The sequence below is a fragment of the Panthera uncia genome, chromosome D1 (genome assembly GCF_023721935.1).
Source record: "Panthera uncia isolate 11264 chromosome D1, Puncia_PCG_1.0, whole genome shotgun sequence".
Classification (NCBI taxonomy): domain Eukaryota; kingdom Metazoa; phylum Chordata; class Mammalia; order Carnivora; family Felidae; genus Panthera; species Panthera uncia.
In genome coordinates, this window is record NC_064808.1 from 105071524 (window position 1) to 105080529 (window position 9006).

The 9006-nt window shown below is 41.3% G+C and overlaps 1 pseudogene; it reads left to right on the forward strand.

The window, feature by feature from the left end:
• The first annotated feature begins 245 nt into the window (after nt 1–245).
• Nucleotides 246–2495, forward strand: LOC125929782 (rRNA N6-adenosine-methyltransferase METTL5-like; annotated as a pseudogene).
• Nucleotides 2496–9006: the final 6511 nt, after the last annotated feature.

Sequence of the window (9006 nt, forward strand, 5' to 3'; positions counted from 1 at the left end):
AGTGGGGGGAATAAAAACAAACAGTTCACACACAAAGAGCTAAGAATCAGTGTCCAGTTTGTCAGTGGGAACATGGAAGCAAGAATAAAAATTCTGAGAAAAAAACTCTTTCCAGTTCAGATTTCTATACCCAGCCAAAATATTAGGGATGAGGAAAGAATGGAGTCAATTTCAGACACACAGGCCTTCCATGTACCTCCCAAGCATGCCTTTTAAGGAGTTTCTAAAGGAAACATTCTACCGAAATGAAGGTAGAGAATGAGAGAGACATTGGACCCAGCAATCAGGTCCTATATTTGAGAAAGGGGAAAAGAATTCTCAGGATGATGGTGAATCATCCTGTCTCCATGAAAGGAGGCTGTCTCCATGAAAGGCTGTCTCCATGAAAAATGAACTGACAGATTACTTGACAGATATTTATGTGATGTTTTAAGGGACAAGTATTACTTTGCTAAAAACAGAAACTTAAATTTAAAGATGACATACACTAGATGGTACTCCTAGCCTCCTGAGGTCAAGTGCCCTTAATCTCTGTGAATCCATACAGAAAGAAAGAAAGATGGGAGGGAGATAGAGAAAAGAGAGAGAAAGAGAGAAAAGGAAGAAAAGAAAAAGAAACTAAGGCTTCAGAGGAACTAAGGAACCAGAGAGCTGCCTGCAATAGGTGGGGGGATTCAAAAAGCCCATCCTCCTTCTAGAACAGTATCCGACTAGGCCATAAGTTGCAGCTTGAGTGCTGGATGTGACACGGATGAAAACGCACTGAAAACATTCAACAGGAAAGTCACAGAGTTTGTGTTAACAAATGCTGGCAGGGTTCAGTGTGGGTGTGCCTGTCATCTAACAGCATGTCTGAGCCACTTGGACAGTGATTCTGGATCCTCCTTTTAGGGACGAAAACAGAAAAGGCGTAGATAGGACTTTTCTGAAGATTGCTTTGGAAATGGCAAGAACAGCAGTTCTAGTTCTCAACTAGAGAACACATTCATATAAAAGCTACAGAATGGAAAAATCGAGATCAACACTATTCAGAGCTGCAGTATAACCTACCAGCATCATATTAATTTCTTAAAAAGAAATCAGTGGACACTAAAGTAGACTTAATTTGTTTTTCTTTTTAAAAACCTCCAAAGATAAAAACAGCCTAAAACCTAATTAATGAACACAAAATCTGTTATTAAGAAAAGATGCCACAAATTATAGCTGTATTTTTCCAGAATGTAATAATGTTATTGTGATTACGTGTTTTTGAAGAGTCATTGTATTTTACAGATACATACACAAATATTTATAAATGGTATGATATGTGTCTAGGATATGCTTCAAAAGAAAATGGGGTGGAAAGACAATAGGTTAGAAATCAAACAGTACTGGTCATGAGTTGATGATTATTGAGTATTAGGATCCATTATACTATTCTGTCTATTTCTGTATATATTTGACATTTTCCAAATAGAAACTTACCAAAAAAAGAAAAAAAAAGGCACCATCAACAAAACTGAGAATCACTGTAAGCGTATTAGGCATTTTTCTAGCCAAGCAATGATGATTAACACCTGACTTTGTTCATATCAGAAGTTAGAGGTAAATCTATGACTCTTCAACAGCCTTGGGAGAGTACAACAAAAATAAACAGGAATTTGGCATCTAACCCATTTCCATGACTGACTTAGTTGTTGTAGAGACTTTACACCCTCGACTGTAGAGCCTCTGTATGGTGTTAGGCATTGCCATTTAAAAATATTTACCAAGCTTGTTTGTTAGTGGTTAAAAACAGTGTATACCAATGACATCTTGTATTTGTGAAATATGGTAGATGGGTTTAGGAGAAAAAGTGGCAATTAAAATATGACACATTCTAGCAGTGTTTCCTAAATGTTAAGGTGAAAAAAAATTGCCTCTTGGAATTTTCCCAAGAATCCTTTCTTTCTCTCTTTTTAAAATTGTGTTCATTTGTGTGTGTGTGTGTGTGTGTGTGTGAGAGAGAGAGAGAGAGAGAGAGAGAGGGAGGGAGAGAGAGAGAGAGAGAGAGAGAGTGTGGAGGGACAGAGAGGGAGGGAGACAGAATCCGAAGCAGGTTCCAAGCTCTGAGCTGTCAGCACAGAGCCCAATGCAGGGCTCAAACTCATGAGATCATGACCGATTGAGCCACCCAGGTGCCCACCCCCAAACATCCTTTCTTATCTCAACCCTTTGGCCCCATGCTAAATCCATCTTTAGAATCAGTAAACCCTCAAAATGATACCTGCCTCCATCTTCTCTGACAGTGGTGTCCCTGTCTCCTCCTGCTTGTCCCCATAGCACTGATTTGAAAATACCAGCTTTGTGTGCCTCTCCTCTCCAGTGCCAAGCAAGGTGCCTTATTCCAGAAGTACTCGGAAAATGAACACACATTTCCATTAGTGTTTTTCAGAGTGCATCGCGTTCAGCAGGTCCTAGTGACCGACTGATACGCCAGCATGAGCACGAACTTGCACCCTCTGACAGTCAGGGCTTATTATCACAAGGGACAGAAACTAGCTCTGTCTGTTTAAGCAGAAAAGGAACTTATTCCGACGGTAACCCACCGAATCTCCAGGAGGGGTAGAGAACTAGGTTTAGAGGTTAGGTAGCCAAAAATAACTCTTGAAATGATGACATGGAGCTGGTCCAGTAAAGATACTTCTGATGCCACTGTGTCGAGACTCTGGAGCAGACACCGCTGTCCCCCAGCACTGGCCAAGGGGTGTTGCTGTCTGGAACAGCCGCCCCCAGGGCAGGGTCTGGGTCATGGGCCCGGGATGCAAGGATGATGTATCAGCATTTTAGCTCCTATGATGGGGGGGGGGGGGGGGGGGGGGGGCTCTGCCTCATAATGTAGGACAGCCCCCAACACGGGAAGGGGGTTCAGAAGGCAGTGTTCAAAAGGAACGAAAAGTGTCCGCCCTACACTATAAACAAATACCTTTGAAAGCCAAAACACAGTGCGGAGTAGTGAGTACACAGAGAGAACAGGAGGGGCACATGCTCGCCTTCCGTCTCTGAGTTGATTAGGTGTGCTGTGCGATTTTATTTTAGAGCCTGGACACATGCCCATTGTATGTTTCTTCAGTATCCATGCCTTTTTGAACTAAGAATTTCAATTCTGATCTTCGATAATGAAAGAATACCTGTAAGTAGCCTTTTAAATTGAACCCGAGGTGGTCACAGAATGGAGGCACTTACTTTAAGTGATGATTGATTAATTACCTAGGGAATAATCATTAAGTAGAAAGAATAAGAATAGATATTATAAATCAACAAAAGGATGTATAATAATTACATATTACATAAATAGTACCAGGCTGAATTAGACATTGGCAGATTCACGTAGAAGTGCCTGGGAGCTCAGCGTAAAGTGCATAATCAGATTTAGGAGGTGCTTTTGAGGTCATGGGTGCCAGCGTCCAGCCCAACAGAGAGAGTGCCTCTTATTACATCCCTGACAGGTGGCTTGCCATGCATCATTTTGAGTATAGTGTGTTATATTGTGTGTTTCTGATACAGACTCTATTCATTTCTGAGTCTAACCAAAGATAGCGTTGATTTCTTTTGTATTGTTGGTTAATACTCAAGTGAACTAAAACTACTTTTTACAACCCAAACTGTTGTTAACTAGGACTTCCACTCCCATGTCCTTGGGCAACTGATTTTAGATCCTAAATGAAGCCAACATCTGTTTTTCTTCTTTTTTAAAAAGACTTTATTTTTAAATTTACATCCTAGTTCGTTAGCATGTAGTGCAACAATGATTTCAGGAGTAGATTCCCTAATGCCCCCTTACCCATTTAGCCCATCCCCCCCCCCCCACAACCCCTCCAGCAACCCTCTGTTTGTTCTCCATGTTTAAGAGTCTCTGACAATATCATTTCTTCTTAAGTACAGTCTTAGTTTCAGCCCTTGCTCTGGGCTCAGGGATATCAGATTTAATAGTGATTGTCATTCAGGGGCACCCAGGTGGCTCAGTCCGTTAAGCGTCCGACTTCAGCTCAGGTCATGATCTTGTGGTGCGTGAGTTCGAGCCCCACGTCAGGCTCTGACGGCTCAGAGCCCGGAGCCTGCTTTGGATTCTGTGTCTCCCTTTCTCTCTGCCCCTCCCCCTGGTCATGCTCTCTCTCTCTCTCTCTCTCTTTCTCTTTCAAAAATTAAAAAAAGAAAATGATTGTCATTCAAACACACTAGTGTTTTGAGCTTTGCAACATCAGCAAACCTAATGTGCATATGGTCAAGTATACCTGAGTCATTGATAAAACGTTGTCATGTCAGTGTCTGAAGCCAACAGAAACCATGTGGGCTTCCACGCCTGTGAACATTCTTTGGGTACAGCTGGTCAACCCAGCTATTAGACCACATCCTAGACCTTATTTCTGCCTCTCCCTCTCAAAGATGACTCCACAGCCCCATTTACAGATGCATTCCAGAAGGATGTTGTAGATATAAAAATCTGATGGTCTAGCTCTATTTTAAACACGCTAGGTTATCCACAGTTTAAAGGAGTAGTAGGAGAAATTTCTGATACAACACAGAACTCTTCAGTGAAGCAAAAACTGTAACCCCAATCCTTTTTTAAGTCTTGATTTTTATATACTGGGTTTACTGTTGGGCCGCATACACATCACACATGAGTCAATATGAAAGTCAAAATTCTATGTTAGGCATTTTAATACAGGCTTTAAAAATTATGACTAGCGATGTGCATAATACACATTTTAATTAAAACAACTCTGACAAATGCTTACCATTTTAAGAGAATGTATGATTTAACTTCTTAAATAAAAACAATTGTTTTTTTAAGTTTTTGCTAACTTAAATGGATTCTAAGGCCAAAGAAAAACTAATTAAAATTGAAATGTTCTACTGGAGGGGCACCTGGGTGGCTCAGTCTGTTAAGCGTCTGACTCTTGATTTAGGCTCAGGTCACGATCTTGCAGCTTGTGAGTTGGAGCCCTGCATCAGGCTCCACGCTGACAGTTCAGAGCCTGCTTGGGATTCTCTCTCCTTCCCTCTCTGCCCCTCTCCCTGCGTACTCTCACTCTCTTTCAAGATAAATAAACTTTTTAAGTGTTCTACTGCAATGTAGAATCTTCAGAAAACCTGTCTTCTAAATTCTGAAGGGGAGAACATTCTTACTCTTCTTCTAAAGGAAAAAGGAAGAAAGGTACTTGTGCAGCAAATTCATTGCAGAGATGGATTCACACTTAAAATATTTATAATGCCAACTGGTGATATAAAAAAAATAGGAAACAGAGTTTATGATGTCACTGATATAAGCTAAGCCAAAAAACAGCTGTGGGATAAATAAATTATTCGTTTCATCATGAATGAAACCTTCAAAACACATGGCAGCCTTTTGCCATCTACTTGTACGAGGGAACTAGGAGGGAGAGTTCTAGCAGCTGAAGTAAGCTCTTATACCAAGACTTCTAATTAACCAAGTCCTAATACCAGTAATTGAGAGGGAAACAACATTTAAAGGCTATATAAAGACCTTTGAATTCTGCAGTTATTAGCTTGTTTGAGACTGATTTTTTAAAGGGGTTTAATGAGTCCTTCTTAAGCATTTGCCACAATCATCTTGCTTTGTACCAAAAAAGCAAAAAATGAAACAGAGCAAATTGTGAATTATCTTGATGGTGTCTGAAACATCGGAGGGTACACAGACAATACACAGATTGTCTAATTATCCTGAAAATGAAATTATTTATCCCTCAGAACAGTAGTCACAGTTGGCATCTATTTTATAGACATAGAGGATTGGAGCTGGCACGATTTTCTTTTTCTAAATGTGCATATCTTCCATTTCACAGCACAGAAATGAGGTAAAATAAGACTTGCTTGTGGTCAGCAGAAGTGTGCTGGAGGGTTAAAAGCTCTTGGGATGCAAGAACACACTGTCTTCAGATTCTTTAAATTCAGAGTATTTACTGAGGACTTAGACTGTGAACTGAGCACACAATTTCAGTTAAAGCTCTCTTGGGGTGATCGTGCACATAAGCTTGTCATTAGAGACCACTGCAGTAAGCCGTTCTTTAATAAGCCATATCCATGTGAAATCTTGCTGAAAAAAAACAACCTATGGTCTAACTGCCTGGAAATTTTAGCAAGCTTAGTATGTGCTAGATCACTTTTTTTTCTCATCTACTGTCAGAATTATAAGGCAAGACGGGGCGCCCGGGTGGCTCAGTCGGTTGAGTGTCTGACTTTGGCTCAGGTCATGATCTCGCGGTTTATGAGTTCGAGCCCCGCGTTGTGCTCTGTGCTGACAGCTCAGAGCCTGGTGCCTGCTTCGGATTCCGTGTCTCCCTTTCTCTGTCCCTCCCCTGCTCACGCTCTGTCTCTCTCTTTCTCAAAAATAAACAAACATTAAAAAATAAAAATAAAAAGAATTATAAGGCAAGACGTGTTTGGTAGATATTACAAAGAGGAACGGTACAAATACCTGAAATAGGATTTTTTTTGGCTCTATTTTAAAGAATAATCCTTTGATAAGAAAGATCCTAATTAACTACTTCATTATACATTTCAGCATAGAGTAATTTTTGTGATTTTTCAAGAACTTATTATAAAATACGAAGTGGAAATGTAACCATATGGAGGGCACTCAAGCATAGGAGCTTCTTCTGAAGATGGTTGACAAACCAGATTTGTTGACAAGTGCAATCTCGAATGGCACTCTGGTGTCATCTCCTTGAGACTGGCAAATTGGAACATTCAAGATATGAGTAACACTTCTCTACGTGGCCTGTGCTGGTCTGATCTTCAACTTCTCTGGAAACTTCCTGTGCTGATGATCAATAGTGAAAGTGCCCGCTGGGTTTTCGAAGACACAAATGTTAAGTGGTGTCCTATTTTTTCGGAATTAATTGCATTTGGAATGTTCTGAGCGGGAACTCTCTGGTACTACAAGCATCTGGTCATTTTCACATAGTGCTATTTCTGTAAAATCTACATTCTTTCCACCATCAGAATCTATTTCTGTGAAACCTACATTCTTTCCACCATCAGAATCTGCTTCCTTAAAGATAGCTGGACCAGATCACGCAGTCATTGCCCTTTAGTATCTTTTCCTACTTGAGGCGATAGATTTGTTAAAGCTAAAACACCTGCTAATCCTGTGTCAGGAATTTGTGCCAGAAGCAAGTGAATATCGATCAACATCTCAAATATTACACTTTAAGATCTACTTGTATACAAAATACTATATAAATAGTATACTCCAGTATTACTCAACAATGACTTTTTACCCGAGGAAACCAGGATGGTGGTGGAACAGTGAAGGAGCACTTTGGGTATTAATCAAAGGGCAGACCAACTGCTTTGTTAAATGCAGCAAAATGCATTCGTCCAGGTACCATTTCCGGATCCCTGCATTTGTCCCCACTGCTCCCTCCAGTCCCCAACTCCCCAACTATTTAAAGTCTTTCTTTAGAATCCCCTTCTCGTCTCTTACTTTCCTCATTGTCAGCAGGCCACTCCGTCCTCCAGCTGAGGCCATCAGGTAAAGTCCTTCAACTTCCGGTCCAGCTCCCCTCCACAAGGTGTAAGCCCAGGGGTGTTTTTCCTCCCAGGATAAGGATAAGATCTCACTCTCCGATTCAAGGCCAGACCCGTGCAACGTGCTGGTCTTCTCACTCCCTGCCTGGAGCTGCCCAGCAGAATTCCGTGTGGCTCCCAGGCTGCAACACACACAGGCCCTAGTAGGCCTCAGGTCTCTATGTGGACGCCCCCTCACACACACTTCCCCCACTCTGTAGCTGGCACCTCTCACGAGCAGCTCAGGCAGGGGGACTCGACAGATACGTGTTGAACTGAAACTACTAACTTTTCAGCATGAGTTATTTTCAATAGCTTGAACCAGAACTGAGCCTGTCCCAGATTGTCTGCAGAACAGCATATGATTCCTGCTCCACTTTATTTTTTCAACCCATACATGACCCAAAAATGAGGAGTGAGAAATTTCTAGTGACTAAAGTTGCCAGATAAAATGCAAGCTGCTCCATCAAAACTGATTTTCAAGTAAACAATATGGATCTTAAGTATAAGTATGTCCCAGGGGGCATACTTATACTAAAAACAATTATTCATTGTTTATCTGAAATTCAAATTTAACTGGGCAGCCTGTATTTTTATTTGCTAAGTCTGACAGCTCTACCAGTGACTCCTTAAAAATTCTCAGAGGACTCAAGGAATGCTTTAGAGCGCTTGGAGATTTGTGTTCCAACTCTGCAAACTTCTCAACTGGGCAGATTTTATCTCTGTTAATGCAGCTGGGTTTCTTTCTGAACATCTCAGCAACATACTTTAGCAAGTGCTGTTTATTATATAAAATTTTCATTTCTTTTGCCAATTTATAGAATTCCTTTCTAACATCTATTAATGATTTACGCAGAAAGAATACCGTGGTACTGCTCCAAATCTCTTACAAAGCTGATATTCGTATTATCACTGTGCCTGAGTCAAGTCCTAGCTACATGTATTAATAACAATTTTTAAATATTTCGTATTTTCAGTTAAACCAGCAAAAGACAATATTGAAGATACCTAAGTCATCTTGGGGCTTCTGTTCTTCATTAATCAGACACCCGAAGACAGACTGTCCTCACTAACAGGCTGGGGAGAAGCAGCCTGGCAGGCGGGGGTGGAGCCCGTGATCTAACCGCAGTGTGTGTGTCTTTGCTGGAGAAGCCTTCCCCAATTGGGAAGCATCTGTAAACCCAGGCGCTTGGGCTTCCGTGTGAATGGGCTGGAACGCGAAAAGAGTCGCCTCTTTCAGCATCCTGTAAATCTCGGAGGCTTGAAATCTTGGTTAGCAGAATGCCTCGCAGGTCGTTTTAAAAGACATACCTGTCTCTCTAAGGAAGGGAAAAGCAGGTTTCTTCTGCAAAGGAGTGAGTACCATTTTAGAGGACCGGCTGCCCTGTGTGCCGTTGACCCAAGGTGATGGTGCAATGGAAGTGAAACGAACAGCTTGTTCCAGTCCTGAAAGTT